Source organism: Argiope bruennichi, chromosome 8 (assembly GCF_947563725.1).
Source record: "Argiope bruennichi chromosome 8, qqArgBrue1.1, whole genome shotgun sequence".
Taxonomy (NCBI): domain Eukaryota; kingdom Metazoa; phylum Arthropoda; class Arachnida; order Araneae; family Araneidae; genus Argiope; species Argiope bruennichi.
Window position 1 is genome coordinate 126467668 of NC_079158.1, and position 19432 is coordinate 126487099.

The following is a 19432-nucleotide window of genomic DNA, read 5'->3' on the forward strand; positions in this document are numbered from 1 at the left end:
TGCCCTGGGTTCAAAGCCTCGGTAGCGCAGTAGGCAGCACGTCAGACACATAATCCTCTCAATGGAGCTATCTGGAGATCGTGAGTTCGATACTCACCCGGGGCAACGTTTCTTTTTGAGAAAGCTGTTACTTGTTTTGTTAACGTTGCGATATTCTTCTATTGCCATTGGTTCGAAGCCTCGGTAGCGCAGTAGGCAGCGCGTCAGTCTCATAATCCTCTCAATAGAGCTATCTGAAGGTCGTGAGTTCGATCCTCACCCGGGGCAACGTTTCCTTTTGAGAAAGTTGTTACTTGTTTATTAACGTTGCGATATTCTTCTATTGACCTGGGTTCAAAGCCTCGGTAGCGCAGTAGGCAGCGCGTCAGTCTCATAATCCTCTCAATGGAGCTATCTGGATATCTTGAGTTCGATCCTCACCCGGGGCAACGTTTCTTTTTGAGAAAGTTGTTACTTGTTTTGTTAACGTTGCGATATTCTTCTGTTGCCATTGGTTCGAAGCCTGGGTAGCACTGTAGGCAGCGCGTTAGTCTCATAATCCTCTCAATTGAGCTATCTGGAGGTCGTTAGTTAGATCCTCACCTGGGGCAACTTTATTTTTCGAAAAAGTTGTTACTTGTTTTGTTAACGTTGAGATATTCTTCTATAGAAATTGGTACGAAGCCTCGGTAGCGCAGTAGGCAGCGCGTCAGTCTCATAATCCTCTCAATAGAGCTATCTGAAGGTCGTGAGTTGGATCCTCACCCGGGGCAATGTTTCCTTTTGAGAAATAGGTTACTTGTTTTGTTAACGTTGCGATATTCTTCTATTGCCCTGGGTTCAAAGCCTCGGTAGCGCAGTAGGCAGCACGTCAGACACATAATCCTCTCAATGTAGCTATCTGGAGATCGTGAGTTCGATACTCACCCGGGGCAACGTTTCTTTTTGAGAAAGTTGTTACTTGTTTTGTTAACGTTGCGATATTCTTCTATTGCCATTGGTTCGAAGCCTCGGTAGCGCAGTAGGCAGCGCGTCAGTCTCATAATCCTCTCAATAGAGCTATCTGAAGGTCGTGAGTTCGATCCTCACCCGGGGCAACGTTTCCTTTTGAGAAAGTTGTTACTTGTTTATTAACGTTGCGATATTCTTCTATTGACCTGGGTTCAAAGCCTCGGTAGCGCAGTAGGCAGCGCGTCAGTCTCATAATCCTCTCAATGGAGCTATCTGGAGATCGTGAGTTCGATCCTCACCCGGGTTAACGTTATTTTATGAAAAATCTTTTTCTTTTTTTTGTTAAAGTTGCGATATTCATCTATTGCCATTGCTTCGACGCCTCTGTAGCGCAGTAGGCAGCGCGGCAGAATCATTATTATCTCAATAGAGCTATTTGAAGTTAGTGAGTTCGATCCTCACTCGTGGCTACGTTATTTTTTGAAAAAGTTGTTACTTGTTTTGTTAACGTTGCGATATTCTTCTATTGCCATTGGCTCGAAGCCTCGGTAGCAAAGTTGGTAGCTCGTCAGTCTCATAATCCTCTCAATAGAGCTATCTGAAGGTCGTGAGTTCGATCGTCAACCGGAGCAATGTTGTATTTTGAACATCCTTTTTCTTTTTTTGCTAAAGTTGCGATATTCATCTTTTGCCATTGATTCGAAGCATGGGTAGCACAGTAGGCAGCGCGTTGGTCTCATAATCCTCTCAATAGAGCTATCTGGAGGTCGTTAGTTCGATCCTCACCCGGGGCAACGTTATTTTTCGAAAAAGTTGTTACTTGTTTTGTTAACGTTGAGATATTCTTCTATAGAAAATGGTTCGAAGCCTCGGTAGCGCAGTAGGCAGCGCGTCAGTCTCATAATCCTCTCAATAGAGCTATCTGAAGGTCGTGAGTTCGATCCTCACCCGGGGCAATGTTTCCTTTTGAGAAAGTTGTTACTTGTTTTGTTAACGTTGCGATATTCTTCTATTGCCTTGGGTTCAAAGCCTCGGTACCGCAGTAGGCAGCGCGTCAGACACATAATCCCCTCAATGGAGCTATCTGGAGATCGTGAGTTCGATCCTCACCCGGGGCAACGTTTCTTTTTGAGAAAGTTCTTACTTGTTTTGTAAACGTTGCGATATTCTTCTATTGCCATTGGTTCGAAGCCTCGGTAGCGCAGTAGGCAGCGCGTCAGTCTCATAATCCTCTCAATAGAGCTATCTGAAGGTCGTGAGTTCGATCCTCACCCGGAGCAAGGTTTCCTTTTGAGAAAGTTGTTACTTGTTTTGTTAACGTTGCGATATTCTTCTATTGCCCTGGGTTCAAAGCCTCGGTAGCGCAGTAGGCAGCGCGTCAGTCTCATACTCCTCTCAATGGAGCTATCTGGAGACCGTGAGTTCGATCCTCAACCGGGGCAGCGTTTCGTTTTGAGAAAGTTGTTACTTGTTTTGTTAACGTTGCGATATTCTTCTATTGCCATTAGTTAGAAGCCTCGGTAGCGCAGTAGGCAGCGCGTCAGTCTCATAATCCTCTTTATAGAGCTATCTGAAGGTCGTGAGTTCGATCCTCACCCGGGGCAACGTTTCCTTTTGAGAAAAATGTTACTTGTTTTGTTAACGTTGCGATATTCTTCTATTGCCCTGGCTTCAAAGCCTCGGTAGCGCAGTAGGCAGCACGTCAGTCTCATAATCCTCTCAAAGGAGCTATCTGGATATCGTGAGTTCGATCCTAACCCGGGGCAACGTTTCTTTTTGAGAAAGTTGTTACTTGTTTTGTTAACGTTGCGATATTCTTCGGTTACCATTGGTTCGAAGCCTGGGTAGCACAGTAGGCAGCGCGTTAGTCTCATAATCCTCTCAATAGAGCTATCTGGAGGTCGTTAGTTAGATCCTCACCCGGGGCAACTTTATTTTTCGAAAAAGTTGTTACTTGTTTAGTTAACGTTGAGATATTCTTCTATAGTAATTGGTACGAAGCCTCGGTAGCGCAGTAGGCAGCGCGTCAGTCTCATAATCCTCTCAATAGAGCTATCTGAAGGTCGTGAGTTCGATCCTCACCCGGGGCAATGTTTCCTTTTGAGAAAGTTGTTACTTGTTTTGTTAACGTTGCGATATTCTTCTATTGCCCTGGGTTCAAAGCCTCGGTAGCGCAGTAGGCAGCACGTCAGACACATAATCCTCTCAATGGAGCTATCTGGAGATCGTGAGTTCGATACTCACCCGGGGCAACGTTTCTTTTTGAGAAAGTTGTTACTTGTTTTGTTAACGTTGCGATATTCTTCTATTGCCCTGGGTTCAAAGCCTCGGTAGCGCAGTAGGCAGCACGTCAGACACATAATCCTCTCAATGGAGCTATCTGGAGACCGTGAGTTCGATCCTCACCAGGGGCAACGGTTCTTTTTGAGAAAGTTGTTACTTGTTTTGTTAACGTTGCGATATTCTTCAATTGCCATTAGTTAGAAGCCTCGGTAGCGCAGTAGGCAGCGCGTCAGTCTCATAATCCTCTCTATAGAGCTATCTGAAGGTCGTGAGTTCGATCCTCACCCGGGGCAACGTTTCCTTTTGAGAAAGTTGTTACTTGTTTTGTTAACGTTGCGATATTCTTCTATTGCCCTGGGTTCAAAGCCTCGGTAGAGCAGTAGGCAGCGCGTCAGTCTCATAATCCTCTCTATAGAGCTATATGAAGGTCGTGAGTTCGATCCTCACCCGGAGCAACGTTTCTTTTTGAGAAAAATGTTACTTGTTTTGTTAACGTTGCGATATTCTTCTATTGCCATGGTTTCGACGCCTCGGTAGCGCAGTAGGCAGCGCATCAGTCTCATAATCCTCTCAATAGAGCTATCTGAAGGTCGTGAGTTCGATCCTCACCCGGGTTAACGTTATTTTATGAAAAATCTTTTTCTTTTTTTTGTTAAAGTTGCGTATTCATCTATTGCCATTGCTTCGACGCCTCTGTAGCGCAGTAGGCAGCGCGTCAGAATCATTATTATCTCAATAGAGCTATTTGAAGTTAGTGAGTTCGATCCTCACTCGTGGCTACGTTATTTTTTGAAAAAGTTGTTACTTGTTTTGTTAACGTTGCGATTTTCTTCTATTGCCATTGGCTCGAAGCCTCGGTAGCGCAGTAGGCAGCGCGTCAGTCTCATAATCCTCTCAATAGAGCTATCTGAAGGTCGTGAGTTCGATCGTCACCCGGAGCAATGTTGTATTTTGAACATCCTTTTTCTTTTTTTGCTAAAGTTGCGATATTCATCTTTTGCCATTGATTCGAAGCATGGGTAGCACAGTAGGCAGCGCGTTGGTCTCATAATCCTCTCAATAGAGCTATCTGGAGGTCGTTAGTTCGATCCTCACCCGGGGCAACGTTATTTTTCGAAAAAGTTGTTACTTGTTTTGTTAACGTTGAGATATTCTTCTATAGAAATTGGTTCGAAGCCTCGGTAGCGCAGTAGGCAGCGCGTCAGTCTCATAAATCTCTCAATAGAGCTATCTGAAGGTCGTGGGTTCGATCCTCACCCGGGACAATGTTTCCTTTTGAGAAAGTTGTTACTTGTTTTGTTAACGTTGCGATATTTATCTATTGCCCTGGGTTCAAAGCCTCGGTAGCGCAGTAGGCAGCGCGTCAGTCTCATAATCCTCTCAATGGAGCTATCTGGAGACCGTGAGTTCGATCCTCACCCGGGGCAGCGTTTCTTCTTGAGAAAGTTGTTACTTGTTTTGTTAACGTTGCGATATTCTTCTATTGCCATTAGTTAGAAGCTTCGGTCGCGCAGTAGGCAGCGCGTCAGTCTCATAATCCTCTCTATAGAGCTATCTGAAGGTCGTGAGTTCGATCCTCACCCGGGGCAACGTTTCCTTTTGAGAAAGTTGTTACTTGTTTTGTTAACGTTGCGATATTCTTCTATTGCCCTGGCTTCAAAGCATCGGTAGCGCAGTAGGCAGCACGTCAGTCTCATAATCCTCTCAATGGAGCTATCTGGATATCGTGAGTTCGATCCTCACCCGGGGCAACGTTTCTTTTTGAGAAAGTTGTTACTTGTTTTGTTAACGTTGCGATATTCTTCTGTTGCTATTGGTTCGAAGCCTGGGTAGCACAGTAGGCAGCGCGTTAGTCTCATAATCCTCTCAATAGAGCTATCTGGAGGGCGTTAGTTCGATCCTCACCCGGGGCAACGTTATTTTTCGAAAAAGTTGTTACTTGTTTTGTTAACGTTGAGATATTCTTCTATAGAAATTGGTTCGAAGCCTCGGTAGCGCAGTAGGCAGCGCGTCAGTCTCATTATCCTCTCAATAGAGCTATCTGAAGGTCGTGAGTTCGATCCTCACCCGGGGCAATGTTTCCTTTTGAGAAAGTTGTTACTTGTTTTGTTAACGTTGCGATATTCTTCTATTGCCTTGGGTTCAAAGCCTCGGTAGCGCAGTAGGCAGCGCGTCAGACACATAATCCCATCAAGGGAGCTATCTGGAGATCGTGAGTTCGATCCTCACCCGGGGCAACGTTTCTTTTTGAGAAAAATCTTACTTGTTTTGTAAACGTTGAGATATTCTTCTATAGAAATTGGTTCGAAGCCTCGGTAGCGCAGTAGGCAGCGCGTCAGTCTCATAATTCTCTCAATAGAGCTATCTGAAGGTCGTGAGTTCGATCCTCACCCGGGGCAATGTTTCCACTTGAGAAAGTTGTTACTTGTTTTGTTAACGTTGCGATATTCTTCTATTGCCCTGGGTTCAAAACCTCGGTAGCGCAGTAGGCAGCACGTCAGACACATAATCCTCTCAATGGAGCTATCTGGAGATCGTGAGTTCGATCCTCACCCGGGGCAACGTTTCTTTTTGAGAAAGTTGTTACTTGTTTTGTTAACGTTGCGATATTCTTCTATTGCCATTGGTTCGAAGCCTCGGTAGCGCAGTAGGCAGCGCGTCAGTCTCATAATCCTCTCAATAGAGCTATCTGAAGGTCGTGAGTTCGATCCTCACCCGGGGCAACGTTTCCTTTTGAGAAAGTTGTTACTTGTTTATTAACGTTGCGATATTCTTCTATTGACCTGGGTTCAAAGCCTCGGTAGCGCAGTAGGCAGCGCGTCAGTCTCATAATCCTCTCAATGGAGCTATCTGGAGACCGTGAGTTTGATCCTCACCCGGGGCAGCGTTTCTTCTTGAGAAAGTTGTTACTTGTTTTGTTAAGTTGCGATATTCTTCTATTGCCATTAGTTAGAAGCCTCGGTAGCGCAGTAGGCAGCGCGTCAGTCTCATAATCCTCTCTATAGAGCTATCTGAAGGTCGTGAGTTCGATCCTCACCCAGGGCAACGTTTCCTTTTGAGAAAGTTGTTACTTGTTTTGTTAACGTTGCGATATTCTTCTATTGCCCTGGCTTCAAAGCATCGGTAGCGCAGTAGGCAGCACGTCAGTCTCATAATCCTCTCAATGGAGCTATCTGGATATCGTGAGTTCGATCCTCACCCGGGGCAACGTTTCTTTTTGAGAAGGTTGTTACTTGTTTTGTTAAGGTTGCGATATTCTTCTGTTGCCATTGGTTCGAAGCCTGGGTAGCACAGTAGGCAGCGCGTTAGTCTCGTAATCCTCTCAATAGAGCTATCTGGAGGTCGTTAGTTCGATCCTCACCCGGGGCAACGTTATTTTTCGAAAAAGTTGTTACTTGTTTTGTTAACGTTGAGATATTCTTCTATAGAAATTGGTTCGAAGCCTCGGTAGCGCAGTAGGCAGCGCGTCAGTCTCATAATCCTCTCAATAGAGCTATCTGAAGGTCGTGAGTTCGATCCGCACCCTGGGCAATGTTTCCTTTTGAGAAAGTTGTTACTTGTTTTGTTAACGTTGCGATATTCTTCTATTGCCCTGGGTTCAAAACCTCGGTAGCGCAGTAGGCAGCGCGTCAGTCTCATAATCCTCTCAATGGAGCTGTCTGGTGACCGTGAGTTCGATCCTCACCCGGGGCAGCGTTTCTTTTTGAGAAAGTTGTTACTTGTTTTGTTAACGTTGCGATATTCTTCTATTGCCATTAGTTAGAAGCCTCGGTAGCGCAGTAGTCAGCGCTTCAGTCTCAAATTCCTCTCTATAGAGCTATCTGAAGGTCGTGAGTTCGATCCTCACCCGGGGCAACGTTTCTTTTTGAGAAAGTTGTTACTTGTTTTGTTAACGTTGCGATATTCTTCTGTTGCCATTGGTTCGAAGCCTGGGTAGCACAGTAGGCAGCGCGTTAGTCTCATAATCCTCTCAATAGAGCTATCTGGAGGTCGTTAGTTCGATCCTCACCCGGGGCAACGTTATTTTTCGAAAAAGTTGTTACTTGTTTTGTTAACGTTGAGATATTCTTCTATAGAAATTGGTTCGAAGCCTCGGTAGCGCAGTAGGCAGCGCGTCAGTCTCATAATCCTCTCAATAGAGCTATCTGAAGGTCGTGAGTTCGATCCTCACCCGGGGCAATGTTTCCTTTTGAGAAAGTTGTTACTTGTTTTGTTAACGTTGCGATATTCTTCTATTGCCCTGGCTTCAAAGCATCGGTAGCGCAGTAGGCAGCACGTCAGTCTCATAATCCTCTCAATGGAGCTATCTGGATATCGTGAGTTCGATCCTCACCCGGGGCAACGTTTCTTTTTGAGAAAGTTGTTACTTGTTTTGTTAAGGTTGCGATATTCTTCTGTTGCCATTGGTTCGAAGCCTGGGTAGCACAGTAGGCAGCGCGTTAGTCTCATAATCCTCTCAATAGAGCTATCTGGAAGTCGTTAGTTCGATCCTCACCCGGGGCAACGTTATTTTTCGAAAAAGTTGTTACTTGTTTTGTTAACGTTGAGATATTCTTCTATAGAAATTGGTTCGAAGCCTCGGTAGCGCAGTAGGCAGCGCGTCAGTCTCATAATCCTCTCAATAGAGCTATCTGAAGGTCGTGAGTTCGATCCGCACCCTGGGCAATGTTTCCTTTTGAGAAAGTTGTTACTTGTTTTGTTAACGTTGCGATATTCTTCTATTGCCCTGGGTTCAAAACCTCGGTAGCGCAGTAGGCAGCGCGTCAGTCTCATAATCCTCTCAATGGAGCTATCTGGTGACCGTGAGTTCGATCCTCACCCGGGGCAGCGTTTCTTTTTGAGAAAGTTGTTACTTGTTTTGTTAACGTTGCGATATTCTTCTATTGCCATTAGTTAGAAGCCTCGGTAGCGCAGTAGGCAGCGCTTCAGTCTCAAATTCCTCTCTATAGAGCTATCTGAAGGTCGTGAGTTCGATCCTCACCCGGGGCAACGTTTCTTTTTGAGAAAGTTGTTACTTGTTTTGTTAACGTTGCGATATTCTTCTGTTGCCATTGGTTCGAAGCCTGGGTAGCACAGTAGGCAGCGCGTTAGTCTCATAATCCTCTCAATAGAGCTATCTGGAGGTCGTTAGTTCGATCCTCACCCGGGGCAACGTTATTTTTCGAAAAAGTTGTTACTTGTTTTGTTAACGTTGAGATATTCTTCTATAGAAATTGGTTCGAAGCCTCGGTAGCGCAGTAGGCAGCGCGTCAGTCTCATAATCCTCTCAATAGAGCTATCTGAAGGTCGTGAGTTCGATCCTCACCCGGGGCAACGTTTCCTTTTGAGAAAGTTGTTACTTGTTTTGTTAACGTTGCGATATTCTTCTATTGCCCTGGGTTCAAAGCCTCGGTAGCGCAGTAGGCAGCGCGTCAGTCTCATAATCCTCTCAATGGAGCTATCTGGAGACCGTGAGTTCGATCCTCACCCGGGGCAGCGTTTCTTTTTGAGAAAGTTGTTACTTGTTTTGTTAACGTTGCGATATTCTTCTATTGCCATTAGTTAGAAGCCTCGGTAGCGCAGTAGGCAGCGCGTCAGTCTCATAATCCTCTCTATAGAGCTATCTGGAGGTCGTTAGTTCGATCCTCACCCGCGGCAACGTTATTTTTCGAAAAAGTTGTTACTTGTTTTGTTAACGTTGAGATATTCTTCTATAGAAATTGGTTCGAAGCCTCGGTAGCGCAGTAGGCAGCGCGTCAGTCTCATAATCCTCTCAATAGAGCTATCTGAAGGTCGTGAGTTCGATTCTCACCCGGGGCAATGTTTCCTCTTGAGAAAGTTGTTACTTGTTTTGTTAACGTTGCGATATTCTTCTATTGCCCTGGGTTCAAAGCCTCGGTAGCGCAGTAGGCAGCACGTCAGACACATAATCCTCTCAATGGAGCTATTTGGAGATCGTGAGTTCGATCCTCACCCGGGGCAACGTTTCTTTTTGAGAAATTTCTTACTTGTTTTGTTAACGTTGCGATATTCTTCTATTGCCATTGGTTCGAAGCCTCGGTAGCGCAGTAGGCAGCGCGTCAGTCTCATAATCCTCTCAATAGAGCAATCCGAAGGTCGTGAGTTCGATCCTCACCCGGGGCAACGTTTCCTTTTGAGAAAGTTGTTACTTGTTTATTAACGTTGCGATATTCTTCTATTGACCTGGGTTCAAAGCCTCGGTAGCGCAGTAGGCAGCGCGTCAGTCTCATAATCCTCTCAATGGAGCTATCTGGAGACCGTGAGTTCGATCCTCACCCGGGGCAGCGTTTCTTCTTGAGAAAGTTGTTACTTGTTTTGTTAACGTTGCGATATTCTTCTATTGCCATTAGTTAGAAGCTTCGGTCGCGCAGTAGGCAGCGCGTCAGTCTCATAATCCTCTCTATAGAGCTATCTGAAGGTCGTGAGTTCGATCCTCACCCGGGGCAACGTTTCCTTTTGAGAAAGTTGTTACTTGTTTTGTTAACGTTGCGATATTCTTCTATTGCCCTGGCTTCAAAGCATCGGTAGCGCAGTAGGCAGCACGTCAGTCTCATAATCCTCTCAATGGAGCTATCTGGATATCGTGAGTTCGATCCTCACCCGGGGCAACGTTTCTTTTTGAGAAAGTTGTTACTTGTTTTGTTAACGTTGCGATATTCTTCTGTTGCTATTGGTTCGAAGCCTGGGTAGCACAGTAGGCAGCGCGTTAGTCTCATAATCCTCTCAATAGAGCTATCTGGAGGGCGTTAGTTCGATCCTCACCCGGGGCAACGTTATTTTTCGAAAAAGTTGTTACTTGTTTTGTTAACGTTGAGATATTCTTCTATAGAAATTGGTTCGAAGCCTCGGTAGCGCAGTAGGCAGCGCGTCAGTCTCATAATCCTCTCAATAGAGCTATCTGAAGGTCGTGAGTTTGATCCGCACCCGGGGCGATGTTTCTTTTTGAGAAAGTTGTTACTTGTTTTGTTAACGTTGCGATATTCTTCTGTTGCCATTGGTTCGAAGCCTGGGTAGCACAGTAGGCAGCGCGTTAGTCTCATAATCCTCTCAATAGAGCTATCTGGAGGTCGTTAGTTCGATCCTCACCCGGGGCAACGTTATTTTTCGAAAAAGTTGTTACTTGTTTTGTTAACGTTGAGATATTCTTCTATAGAAATTGGTTCGAAGCCTCGGTAGCGCAGTAGGCAGCGCGTCAGTCTCATAATCCTTTCAATAGAGCTATCTGAAGGTCGTGAGTTTGATCCGCACCCGGGGCGATGTTTCCTTTTGAGAAAGTTGTTACTTGTTTTGTTAACGTTGCGATATTCTTCTATTGCCCTGGGTTCAAATCCTCGGTAGCGCAGTAGGCAGCGCGTCAGACACATAATCCCCTCAATGGAGCTAACTGGAGATCGTGAGTTCGATCCTCACCCGGGGCAACGTTTCTTTTTGAGAAAGTTGTTACTTGTTTTGTTAACGTTGCGATATTCTTCTATTGCCATTGGTTCGAAGCCTCGGTAGCGCAGTAGGCAGCGCGTCAGTCTCATAATCCTCTCAATAGAGCTATCTGAAGGTCGTGAGTTCGATCCTCACCCGAGGCAACGTTTCCTTTTGAGAAAGTTGTTACTTGTTTTGTTAACGTTGCGATATTCTTCTATTGCCCTGGGTTCAAAACCTCGGTAGCGCAGTAGGCAGCGCGTCAGTCTCATAATCCTCTCAATGGAGCTATCTGGTGACCGTGAGTTCGATCCTCACCCGGGGCAACGTTTCTTTTTGAGAAAGTTGTTACTTGTTTTGTTAACGTTGCGATATTCTTCTGTTGCCATTGGTTCGAAGCCTGGGTAGCACAGTAGGCAGCGCGTTAGTCTCATAATCCTCTCAATAGAGCTATCTGGAGGTCGTTAGTTCGATCCTCACCCGGGGCAACGTTATTTTTCGAAAAAGTTGTTACTTGTTTTGTTAACGTTGAGATATTCTTCTATAGAAATTGGTTCGAAGCCTCGGTAGCGCAGTAGGCAGCGCGTCAGTCTCATAATCCTCTCAATAGAGCTATCTGAAGGTCGTGAGTTCGATCCTCACCCGGGGCAATGTTTCCTTTTGAGAAAGTTGTTTGTTGTTTTGTTAACGTTGCGATATTCCTCTATTGCCCTGGGTTCAAAGCCTCGGTAGCGCAGTAGGCAGCACGTCAGACACATAATCCTCTCAATGGAGCTATCTGGAGATCGTGAGTTCGATCCTCACCCGGGGCAACGTTTCTTTTTGAGAAAGTTGTTACTTGTTTTGTTAACGTTGCGATATTCTTCTATTGCCATTGGTTCGAAGCCTCGGTAGCGCAGTAGGCAGCGCGTCAGTCTCATAATCCTCTCAATAGAGCTATCTGAAGGTCGTGAGTTCGATCCTCACCCGGGGCAACGTTTCCTTTTGAGAAAGTTGTTACTTGTTTATTAACATTGCGATATTCTTCTATTGACCTGGGTTCAAAGCCTCGGTAGCGCAGTAGGCAGCGCGTCAGTCTCATAATCCTCTCAATGGAGCTATCTGGAGACCGTGAGTTTGATCCTCACCCGGGGCAGCGTTTCTTCTTGAGAAAGTTGTTACTTGTTTTGTTAAGTTGCGATATTCTTCTATTGCCATTAGTTAGAAGCCTCGGTAGCGCAGTAGGCAGCGCGTCAGTCTCATAATCCTCTCTATAGAGCTATCTGAAGGTCGTGAGTTCGATCCTCACCCGGGGCAACGTTTCCTTTTGAGAAAGTTGTTACTTGTTTTGTTAACGTTGCGATATTCTTCTATTGTCCTGGCTTCAAAGCATCGGTAGCGCAGTAGGCAGCACGTCAGTCTCATAATCCTCTCAATGGAGCTATCTGGATATCGTGAGTTCGATCCTCACACGGGGCAACGTTTCTTTTTGAGAAAGTTGTTACTTGTTTTGTTAACGTTGCGATATTCTTCTGTTGCCATTGGTTCGAAGCCTGGGTAGCACAGTAGGCAGCGCGTTAGTCTCATAATCCTCTCAATAGAGCTATCTGGAGGCCGTTAGTTCGATCCTCACCCGGGGCAACGTTATTTTTCGAAAAAGTTGTTACTTGTTTTGTTAACGTTGAGATATTCTTCTATAGAAATTGGTTCGAAGCCTCGGTAGCGCAGTAGGCAGCGCGTCAGTCTCATAATCCTCTCAATAGAGCTATCTGAAGGTCGTGAGTTCGATCCTCACCCGGGGCAATGTTTCCTTTTGAGAAAGTTGTTACTTGTTTTGTTAACGTTGCGATATTCTTCTATTGCCTTGGGTTCAAAGCCTCGGTAGCGCAGTAGGCAGCGCGTCAGACACGTAATCCCCTCAATGGAGCTATCTGGAGATCGTGAGTGCGATCCTCACCCGGGGCAACGTTTCTTTTTGAGAAAGTTCTTACTTGTTTTGTAAACGTTGCGATATTCTTCTATTGCCATCGGTTCGAAGCCTCGGTAGCGCAGTAGGCAGCGCGTCAGTCTCATAATCCTCTCAATAGAGCTATCTGAAGGTCGTGAGTTCGATCCTCACCCGGGGCAACGTTTCCTTTTGAGAAAGTTGTTACTTGTTTTGTTAACGTTGCGATATTCTTCTATTGCCCTGGGTTCAAAGCCTCGGTAGCGCAGTAGGCAGCGCGTCAGTCTCATAATCCTCTCAATGGAGCTATCTGGAGACCGTGAGTTCGATCCTCACCCGGGGAAGCGTTTCTTTTTGAGAAAGTTGTTACTTGTTTTGTTAACGTTGCGATATTCTTCTATTGCCATTGGTTCGAAGCCTCGGTAGCGCAGTAGGCAGCGCGTCAGTCTCATAATCCTCTCAATAGAGCTATCTGAAGGTCGTGAGTTCGATCCTCACCCGGGGCAACGTTTCCTTTTGAGAAAGTTGTTACTTGTTTATTAACGTTGCGATATTCTTCTATTGACCTGGGTTCAAAGCCTCGGTAGCGCAGTAGGCAGCGCGTCAGTCTCATAATCCTCTCAATGGAGCTATCTGGAGACAGTGAGTTCGATCCTCACCCGGGGCAGCGTTTCTTCTTGAGAAAGTTGTTACTTGTTTTGTTAACGTTGCGATATTCTTCTATTGCCATTAGTTAGAAGCTTCGGTAGCGCAGTAGGCAGCGCGTCAGTCTCATAATCCTCTCTATAGAGCTATCTGAAGGTCGTGAGTTCGATCCTCACCCGGGGCAACGTTTCCTTTTGAGAAAGTTGTTACTTGTTTTGTTAACGTTGCGATATTCTTCTATTGCCCTGGCTTCAAAGCATCGGTAGCGCAGTAGGCAGCACGTCAGTCTCATAATCCTCTCAATGGAGCTTTCTGGATATCGTGAGTTCGATCCTCACCCGGGGCAACGTTTCTTTTTGAGAAAGTTGTTACTTGTTTTGTTAACGTTGCGATATTCTTCTGTTGCCATTGGTTCGAAGCCTGGGTAGCACAGTAGGCAGCGCGTTAGTCTCATAATCCTCTCAATAGAGCTATCTGGAGGTCGTTAGTTCGATCCTCACCCGGGGCAACGTTATTTTTCGAAAAAGTTGTTACTTGTTTTGTTAACGTTGAGATATTCTTCTATAGAAATTGGTTCGAAGCCTCGGTAGCGCCGTAGGCAGCGCGTCAGTCTCATAATCCTCTCAATAGAGCTATCTGAAGGTCGTGAGTTTGATCCGCACCCGGGGCGATGTTTCCTTTTGAGAAAGTTGTTACTTGTTTTGTTAACGTTGCGATATTCTTCTATTGCCCTGGGTTCAAATCCTCGGTAGCGCAGTAGGCAGCGCGTCAGACACATAATCCCCTCAATGGAGCTATCTGGAGATCGTGAGTTCGATCCTCACCCGGGGCAACGTTTCTTTTTGAGAAAGTTGTTACTTGTTTTGTTAACGTTGCGATATTCATCTATTGCCATTGCTTCGACGCCTCTGTAGCGCAGTAGGCAGCGCGTCAGAATCATTATTATCTCAATAGAACTATTTGAAGTTAGTGAGTTCGATCCTCATACGTGGCTACGTTATTTTTTGAAAAAGTTGTTACTTGTTTTGTTAACGTTACGATATTCTTCTATTGCCATTGGCTCGAAGCCTCGGTAGCGCAGTAGGTAGCGCGTCAGTCTCATAATGTTCTCTATAGAGCTATCTGAAGGTCGTGAGTTCGATCCTCACCCGGGGCAACGTTTCTTTTTGAGGAAGTTGTTACTTGTTTTGTTAACGTTGCGATATTCTTCTATTGCCATCGTTTCGAAGCATCGGTAGCGCAGTAGGCAGCGCGTCAGTCTCATAATCTTCTCTATAGAGCTATCTGAAGGTCGTGAGTTCGATCCTCACCCGGGGCAACGTTTCTTTTTGAGGAAGTTGTTACTTGTTTTGTTAACGTTGCGATGTTCTTCTATTGCCATGGTTTCGAAGCCTCGGTAGCGCAGTAGCAGCGCGTCAGTCTCATAATCCTCTCAATGGAGCTATCTGGAGACCGTGAGTTCGATCCTCACCCGGGGCAACGTTTCAGTTTGAGAAAGTTGTTACTTGTTTTGTTAACGTTGCGATATTCTTCTATTGCCATTAGTTAGCAGCCTCGGTAGCGCAGTAGGCAGCGCGTCAGTCTCATAATCCTCTCTATAGAGCTATCTGGAGGTCGTTATTTCGATCCTCACCCGGGGCAACGTTATTTTTCGAAAAAGTTGTTACTTGTTTTGTTAACGTTGAGATATTCTTCTATAGAAATTGGTTCGAAGCCTCGGTAGCGCAGTTGCAGCGCGTCAGTCTCATAATCCTCTCAATAGAGCTATCTGAAGGTCGTGAGTTCGATCCTCACCCGGGGCAATGTTTCCTTTTGAGAAAGTTGTTACTTGTTTTGTTAACGTTGCGATATTCTTCTATTGCCTTGGGTTCAAAGCCTCGGTAGCGCAGTAGGCAGCGCGTCAGACACATAATCCCCTCAATGGAGCTATCTGGAGATCGTGAGTTCGATCCTCACCCGGGGCAACGTTTCTTTTTGAGAAAGTTCTTACTTGTTTTGTAAACGTTGCGATATTCTTCTATTGCCATTGGTTCGAAGCCTCGGTAGCGCAGTAGGCAGCGCGTCAGTCTCATAATCCTCTCAATAGAGCTATCTGAAGGTCGGGAGTTCGATCCTCACCCAGAGCAACGTTTCCTTTTGAGAAAGTTGTTACTTGTGTTGTTAACGTTGCGATATTCTTCTATTGCCCTGGGTTCAAAGCCTCGTTAGCGCAGTAGGCAGAGCGTCAGTCTCATAATCCTCTCAATGGAGCTATCTGGAGACCGTGAGTTCGATCCTCACACGGGGCAGCGTTTCTTTTTGAGAAAGTTGTTACTTGTTTTGTAAACGTTGCGATATTCTTCTATTGCCATCGGTTCGAAGCCTCGGTAGCTCAGTAGGCAGCGCGTTAGTCTCATAATCCTCTCAATAGAGCTATCTGAAGGTCGTGAGTTCGATCCTCACCCGGGGCGACGTTTCCTTTTGAGAAAGTTGTTACTTGTTTTGTTAACGTTGCGATATTCTTCTATTGCCCTGGGTTCAAAGCCTCGATAGCGCAGTAGGCAGCGCGTCAGTCTCATAATTCTCTCAATGGAGCTATCTGGAGACCGTGAGTTCGATCCTCACCCGGGGCAGCGTTTCTTTTTGAGAAAGTTGTTACTTGTTTTGTTAACGTTGCGATATTCTTCTATTGCCATTAGTTCGAAGCCTGGGTAGCACAGTAGGCAGCGCGTTAGTCTCATAATCCTCTCAATAGAGCTATCTGGAGGTCGTTAGTTCGATCCTCACCCGCGGCAACGTTATTTCTCGAAAAAGTTGTTACTTGTTTTGTTAACGTTGAGATATTCTTCTATAGAAATTGATTCGAAGCCTCGGTAGCGCAGTAGGCAGCGCGTCAGTCTCATAATCCTCTCAATAGAGCTATCTGAAGGTCGTGAGTTCGATCCTCACCCGGGGCAATGTTTCCTCTTGAGAAAGTTGTTACTTGTTTTGTTAACGTTGCGATATTCTTCTATTGCCGTTAGTTAGAAGCCTCGGTAGCGCAGTAGGCAGCGCGTCAGTCTCATAATCCTCTCTATAGAGCTATCTGAAGGTCGTGAGTTCGATCCTCACCCGGGGCAACGTTTCCTTTTGAGAAAGTTGTTACTTGTTTTGTTAACGTTGCGATATTCTTCTATTGCCATTGGTTCGAAGCCTCGGTAGCGCAGTAGGCAGCGCGTCAGTCTCATAATCCTCTCAATAGAGCTATCTAAAGGTCGTGAGTTCGATCCTCACCCGGGGCAACGTTTCTTTTTGAGAAAGTTGTTACTTGTTTTGTTAACGTTGCGATATTCTTCTATTGCCATTGGTTCGAAGCCTCGGTAGCGCAGTAGGCAGCGCGTCAGTCTCATAATCCTCTCAATAGAGCTATCTGAAGGTCGTGAGTTCGATCCTCACCCGAGGCAACATTTCCTTTTGAGAAAGTTGTTACTTGTTTTGTTAACGTTGCGATATTCTTCTATTGCCCTGGGTTCAAAGCCTCGGTAGCGCAGTAGGCAGCACGTCAGTCTCATAATCCTCTCAATGGAGCTATCTGGATATCGTGAGTTCGATCCTCACCCGGGGCAACGTTTCTTTTTGAGAAAGTTGTTACTTGTTTTGTTAACGTTGCGATATTCTTCTGTTGCCATTGGTTCGAAGCCTGGGTAGCACAGTAGGCAGCGCGTTAGTCTCATAATCCTCTCAATAGAGCTATCTGGAGGTCGTTAGTTCGATCCTCACCCGGGGCAACGTTATTTTTCGAAAAAGTTGTTACTTGTTTTGTTAACGTTGAGATATTCTTCTATAGAAATTGGTTCGAAGCCTCGGTAGCGCAGTAGGCAGCGCGTTAGTCTCATAATCCTCTCAATAGAGCTATCTGAAGGTCGTGAGTTCGATCCTCACCCGGGGCAATGTTTCCTTTTGAGAAAGTTGTTTGTTGTTTTGTTAACGTTGCGATATTCCTCTATTGCCCTGGGTTCAAAGCCTCGGTAGCGCAGTAGGCAGCACGTCAGACACATAATCCTCTTAATGGAGCTCTCTGGAGATCGTGAGTTCGATCCTCACCCGGGGCAACGTTTCTTTTTGAGAAAGTTGTTACTTGTTTTGTTAACGTTGCGATATTCTTCTATTGCCATTGGTTCGAAGCCTCGGTAGCGCAGTAGGCAGCGCGTCAGTCTCATAATCCTCTCAATAGAGCTATCTGAAGGTCGTGAGTTCGATCCTCACCCGGGGCAACGTTTCCTTTTGAGAAAGTTGTTACTTGTTTATTAACGTTGCGATATTCTTCTATTGACCTGGGTTCAAAGCCTCGGTAGCGCAGTAGGCAGCGCGTCAGTCTCATAATCCTCTCAATGGAGCTATCTGGAGACCGTGAGTTCGATCCTCACCCGGGGCAACGGTTCTTTTTGAGAAAGTTGTTACTTGTTTTGTTAACGTTGCGATATTCTTCTATTGCCATTAGTTAGAAGCCTCGGTAGCGCAGTAGGCAGCACGTCAGTCTCATAATCCTCTCTATAGAGCTATCTGAAGGTCGTGAGTTCGATCCTCACCCGGGGCAACGTTTCCTTTTGAGAAAGTTGTTACTTGTTTTGTTAACCTTGCGATATTCTTCTATTGCCCTGGGTTCAAAGCCTCGGTAGCGCAGTAGGCAGCGCGTCAGTCTCATAATCCTCTCTATAGAGCTATATGAAGGTCGTGAGTTCGATCCTCACCCGGGGCAACGTTTCTTTTTGAGAAAGTTGTTACTTGTTTTGTTAATTTTGCAATATTCTTCTATTGCCATGGTTTCGACGCCTCGGTAGCGCAGTATTCAGCGCATCAGTCTCATAATCCTCTCAATAGAGCTATCTGAAGGTCGTGAGTTCGATCCTCACCCGGGTTAAAGTTATTTTATGAAAAGTCTTTTTCTTTTTTTTGTTAAAGTTGCGATATTCATCTATTGCCATTGCTTCGACGCCTCTGTAGCGCAGTAGGCAGCGCGTCAGACACATAATCCCCTCAATGGAGCTATCTGGAGACCGTGAGTTCGATCCTCACCCGGGGCAACGTTTCTTTTTGAGAAAGCTGTTACTTGTTTTGTTAACGTTGCGATATTCTTCTATTGCCATTACTTAGCAGCCTCGGTAGCGCAGTAGGCAGCGCGTCAGTCTCATAATCCTCTCTATAGAGCAATCTGAAGGTCGTGAGTTCGATCCTCACCCGGGGCAACGTTTCAGTTTGAGAAAGTTGTTACTTGTTTTGTTAACGTTGCGATATTCTTCTGTTGCCATTGGTTCGAAGCCTGGGTAGCACAGTAGGCAGCGCGTTAGTCTCATAATCCTCTCAATAGAGCTATCTGGAGGTCGTTATTTCGATCCTCACCCGGGGCAACGTTATTTTTCGAAAAAGTTGTTACTTGTTTTGTTAACGTTGAGATATTCTTCTATAGAAATTGGTTCGAAGCCTCGGTAGCGCAGTTGCAGCGCGTCAGTCTCATAATCCTCTCAATAGAGCTATCTGAAGGTCGTGAGTTCGATCCTCACCCGGGGCAATGTTTCCTTTTGAGAAAGTTGTTACTTGTTTTGTTAACGTTGCGATATTCTTCTATTGCCTTGGGTTCAAAGCCTCGGTAGCGCAGTAGGCAGCGCGTCAGACACATAATCCCCTCAATGGAGCTATCTGGAGATCGTGAGTTCGATCCTCACCCGGGGCAACGTTTCTTTTTGAGAAAGTTCTTACTTGTTTTGTAAACGTTGCGATATTCTTCTATTGCCATTGGTTCGAAGCCTCGGTAGCGCAGTAGGCAGCGCGTCAGTCTCATAATCCTCTCAATAGAGCTATCTGAAGGTCGGGAGTTCGATCCTCACCCGGAGCAACGTTTCCTTTTGAGAAAGTTGTTACTTGTGTTGTTAACGTTGCGATATTCTTCTATTGCCCTGGGTTCAAAGCCTCGTTAGCGCAGTAGGCAGAGCGTCAGTCTCATAATCCTCTCAATGGAGCTATCTGGAGACCGTGAGTTCGATCCTCACACGGGGCAGCGTTTCCTTTTGAGAAAGTTGTTACTTGTGTTGTTAACGTTGCGATATTCTTCTATTGCCCTGGGTTCAAAGCCTCGTTAGCGCAGTAGGCAGAGCGTCAGTCTCATAATCCTCTCAATGGAGCTATCTGGAGACCGTGAGTTCGATCCTCACACGGGGCAGCGTTTCTTTTTGAGAAAGTTGTTACTTGTTTTGTAAACGTTGCGATATTCTTCTATTG

General features: G+C 45.6%; 36 non-coding genes across 36 annotated transcripts; all 36 read left to right on the forward strand.

Annotated features, from left to right (window-relative positions):
- Positions 1-177: 177 nt before the first annotated feature.
- On the forward strand, positions 178-267 carry Trnam-cau (transfer RNA methionine (anticodon CAU)). Its single transcript is given in 2 exon segments — positions 178-214; positions 232-267. It is a non-coding gene; the product is annotated as a tRNA-Met (tRNA).
- Positions 268-986: 719 nt separating this feature from the next.
- Positions 987-1076, forward strand: Trnam-cau (transfer RNA methionine (anticodon CAU)). The gene is given in 2 exon segments: positions 987-1023; positions 1041-1076. It is a non-coding gene; the product is annotated as a tRNA-Met (tRNA).
- A 720-nt stretch (positions 1077-1796) lies between these two features.
- Trnam-cau (transfer RNA methionine (anticodon CAU)) lies at positions 1797-1886 on the forward strand. The gene is given in 2 exon segments: positions 1797-1833; positions 1851-1886. It is a non-coding gene; the product is annotated as a tRNA-Met (tRNA).
- Positions 1887-2444: 558 nt separating this feature from the next.
- Positions 2445-2534, forward strand: Trnam-cau (transfer RNA methionine (anticodon CAU)). The gene is given in 2 exon segments: positions 2445-2481; positions 2499-2534. It is a non-coding gene; the product is annotated as a tRNA-Met (tRNA).
- A 396-nt stretch (positions 2535-2930) lies between these two features.
- Trnam-cau (transfer RNA methionine (anticodon CAU)) lies at positions 2931-3020 on the forward strand. The gene is given in 2 exon segments: positions 2931-2967; positions 2985-3020. It is a non-coding gene; the product is annotated as a tRNA-Met (tRNA).
- A 396-nt stretch (positions 3021-3416) lies between these two features.
- Positions 3417-3506, forward strand: Trnam-cau (transfer RNA methionine (anticodon CAU)). Its single transcript is given in 2 exon segments — positions 3417-3453; positions 3471-3506. It is a non-coding gene; the product is annotated as a tRNA-Met (tRNA).
- Positions 3507-4550: 1044 nt separating this feature from the next.
- Positions 4551-4640, forward strand: Trnam-cau (transfer RNA methionine (anticodon CAU)). Its single transcript is given in 2 exon segments — positions 4551-4587; positions 4605-4640. It is a non-coding gene; the product is annotated as a tRNA-Met (tRNA).
- Positions 4641-5198: 558 nt separating this feature from the next.
- Trnam-cau (transfer RNA methionine (anticodon CAU)) lies at positions 5199-5288 on the forward strand. The gene is given in 2 exon segments: positions 5199-5235; positions 5253-5288. It is a non-coding gene; the product is annotated as a tRNA-Met (tRNA).
- Positions 5289-5522: 234 nt separating this feature from the next.
- Positions 5523-5612, forward strand: Trnam-cau (transfer RNA methionine (anticodon CAU)). Its single transcript is given in 2 exon segments — positions 5523-5559; positions 5577-5612. It is a non-coding gene; the product is annotated as a tRNA-Met (tRNA).
- Positions 5613-5846: 234 nt separating this feature from the next.
- Trnam-cau (transfer RNA methionine (anticodon CAU)) lies at positions 5847-5936 on the forward strand. Its single transcript is given in 2 exon segments — positions 5847-5883; positions 5901-5936. It is a non-coding gene; the product is annotated as a tRNA-Met (tRNA).
- Positions 5937-6978: 1042 nt separating this feature from the next.
- Positions 6979-7068, forward strand: Trnal-caa (transfer RNA leucine (anticodon CAA)). Its single transcript is given in 2 exon segments — positions 6979-7015; positions 7033-7068. It is a non-coding gene; the product is annotated as a tRNA-Leu (tRNA).
- A 234-nt stretch (positions 7069-7302) lies between these two features.
- On the forward strand, positions 7303-7392 carry Trnam-cau (transfer RNA methionine (anticodon CAU)). Its single transcript is given in 2 exon segments — positions 7303-7339; positions 7357-7392. It is a non-coding gene; the product is annotated as a tRNA-Met (tRNA).
- A 720-nt stretch (positions 7393-8112) lies between these two features.
- Trnal-caa (transfer RNA leucine (anticodon CAA)) lies at positions 8113-8202 on the forward strand. The gene is given in 2 exon segments: positions 8113-8149; positions 8167-8202. It is a non-coding gene; the product is annotated as a tRNA-Leu (tRNA).
- A 234-nt stretch (positions 8203-8436) lies between these two features.
- Trnam-cau (transfer RNA methionine (anticodon CAU)) lies at positions 8437-8526 on the forward strand. The gene is given in 2 exon segments: positions 8437-8473; positions 8491-8526. It is a non-coding gene; the product is annotated as a tRNA-Met (tRNA).
- Positions 8527-8598: 72 nt separating this feature from the next.
- Trnam-cau (transfer RNA methionine (anticodon CAU)) lies at positions 8599-8688 on the forward strand. The gene is given in 2 exon segments: positions 8599-8635; positions 8653-8688. It is a non-coding gene; the product is annotated as a tRNA-Met (tRNA).
- A 234-nt stretch (positions 8689-8922) lies between these two features.
- Trnam-cau (transfer RNA methionine (anticodon CAU)) lies at positions 8923-9012 on the forward strand. Its single transcript is given in 2 exon segments — positions 8923-8959; positions 8977-9012. It is a non-coding gene; the product is annotated as a tRNA-Met (tRNA).
- A 395-nt stretch (positions 9013-9407) lies between these two features.
- Positions 9408-9497, forward strand: Trnam-cau (transfer RNA methionine (anticodon CAU)). The gene is given in 2 exon segments: positions 9408-9444; positions 9462-9497. It is a non-coding gene; the product is annotated as a tRNA-Met (tRNA).
- A 1206-nt stretch (positions 9498-10703) lies between these two features.
- Trnam-cau (transfer RNA methionine (anticodon CAU)) lies at positions 10704-10793 on the forward strand. The gene is given in 2 exon segments: positions 10704-10740; positions 10758-10793. It is a non-coding gene; the product is annotated as a tRNA-Met (tRNA).
- A 396-nt stretch (positions 10794-11189) lies between these two features.
- Trnam-cau (transfer RNA methionine (anticodon CAU)) lies at positions 11190-11279 on the forward strand. The gene is given in 2 exon segments: positions 11190-11226; positions 11244-11279. It is a non-coding gene; the product is annotated as a tRNA-Met (tRNA).
- Positions 11280-11513: 234 nt separating this feature from the next.
- Trnam-cau (transfer RNA methionine (anticodon CAU)) lies at positions 11514-11603 on the forward strand. The gene is given in 2 exon segments: positions 11514-11550; positions 11568-11603. It is a non-coding gene; the product is annotated as a tRNA-Met (tRNA).
- A 232-nt stretch (positions 11604-11835) lies between these two features.
- Trnam-cau (transfer RNA methionine (anticodon CAU)) lies at positions 11836-11925 on the forward strand. Its single transcript is given in 2 exon segments — positions 11836-11872; positions 11890-11925. It is a non-coding gene; the product is annotated as a tRNA-Met (tRNA).
- Positions 11926-12321: 396 nt separating this feature from the next.
- Positions 12322-12411, forward strand: Trnam-cau (transfer RNA methionine (anticodon CAU)). Its single transcript is given in 2 exon segments — positions 12322-12358; positions 12376-12411. It is a non-coding gene; the product is annotated as a tRNA-Met (tRNA).
- A 234-nt stretch (positions 12412-12645) lies between these two features.
- Trnam-cau (transfer RNA methionine (anticodon CAU)) lies at positions 12646-12735 on the forward strand. The gene is given in 2 exon segments: positions 12646-12682; positions 12700-12735. It is a non-coding gene; the product is annotated as a tRNA-Met (tRNA).
- A 234-nt stretch (positions 12736-12969) lies between these two features.
- On the forward strand, positions 12970-13059 carry Trnam-cau (transfer RNA methionine (anticodon CAU)). The gene is given in 2 exon segments: positions 12970-13006; positions 13024-13059. It is a non-coding gene; the product is annotated as a tRNA-Met (tRNA).
- Positions 13060-13292: 233 nt separating this feature from the next.
- Positions 13293-13382, forward strand: Trnam-cau (transfer RNA methionine (anticodon CAU)). The gene is given in 2 exon segments: positions 13293-13329; positions 13347-13382. It is a non-coding gene; the product is annotated as a tRNA-Met (tRNA).
- An 882-nt stretch (positions 13383-14264) lies between these two features.
- Positions 14265-14354, forward strand: Trnam-cau (transfer RNA methionine (anticodon CAU)). The gene is given in 2 exon segments: positions 14265-14301; positions 14319-14354. It is a non-coding gene; the product is annotated as a tRNA-Met (tRNA).
- A 557-nt stretch (positions 14355-14911) lies between these two features.
- Positions 14912-15000, forward strand: Trnam-cau (transfer RNA methionine (anticodon CAU)). The gene is given in 2 exon segments: positions 14912-14947; positions 14965-15000. It is a non-coding gene; the product is annotated as a tRNA-Met (tRNA).
- Positions 15001-16044: 1044 nt separating this feature from the next.
- Positions 16045-16134, forward strand: Trnam-cau (transfer RNA methionine (anticodon CAU)). Its single transcript is given in 2 exon segments — positions 16045-16081; positions 16099-16134. It is a non-coding gene; the product is annotated as a tRNA-Met (tRNA).
- Positions 16135-16206: 72 nt separating this feature from the next.
- Positions 16207-16296, forward strand: Trnam-cau (transfer RNA methionine (anticodon CAU)). The gene is given in 2 exon segments: positions 16207-16243; positions 16261-16296. It is a non-coding gene; the product is annotated as a tRNA-Met (tRNA).
- A 72-nt stretch (positions 16297-16368) lies between these two features.
- Trnam-cau (transfer RNA methionine (anticodon CAU)) lies at positions 16369-16458 on the forward strand. The gene is given in 2 exon segments: positions 16369-16405; positions 16423-16458. It is a non-coding gene; the product is annotated as a tRNA-Met (tRNA).
- A 72-nt stretch (positions 16459-16530) lies between these two features.
- On the forward strand, positions 16531-16620 carry Trnam-cau (transfer RNA methionine (anticodon CAU)). The gene is given in 2 exon segments: positions 16531-16567; positions 16585-16620. It is a non-coding gene; the product is annotated as a tRNA-Met (tRNA).
- A 396-nt stretch (positions 16621-17016) lies between these two features.
- Trnam-cau (transfer RNA methionine (anticodon CAU)) lies at positions 17017-17106 on the forward strand. Its single transcript is given in 2 exon segments — positions 17017-17053; positions 17071-17106. It is a non-coding gene; the product is annotated as a tRNA-Met (tRNA).
- A 234-nt stretch (positions 17107-17340) lies between these two features.
- On the forward strand, positions 17341-17430 carry Trnam-cau (transfer RNA methionine (anticodon CAU)). The gene is given in 2 exon segments: positions 17341-17377; positions 17395-17430. It is a non-coding gene; the product is annotated as a tRNA-Met (tRNA).
- A 71-nt stretch (positions 17431-17501) lies between these two features.
- Positions 17502-17591, forward strand: Trnam-cau (transfer RNA methionine (anticodon CAU)). The gene is given in 2 exon segments: positions 17502-17538; positions 17556-17591. It is a non-coding gene; the product is annotated as a tRNA-Met (tRNA).
- A 721-nt stretch (positions 17592-18312) lies between these two features.
- On the forward strand, positions 18313-18402 carry Trnam-cau (transfer RNA methionine (anticodon CAU)). The gene is given in 2 exon segments: positions 18313-18349; positions 18367-18402. It is a non-coding gene; the product is annotated as a tRNA-Met (tRNA).
- A 234-nt stretch (positions 18403-18636) lies between these two features.
- Positions 18637-18725, forward strand: Trnam-cau (transfer RNA methionine (anticodon CAU)). Its single transcript is given in 2 exon segments — positions 18637-18672; positions 18690-18725. It is a non-coding gene; the product is annotated as a tRNA-Met (tRNA).
- Positions 18726-19432: the final 707 nt, after the last annotated feature.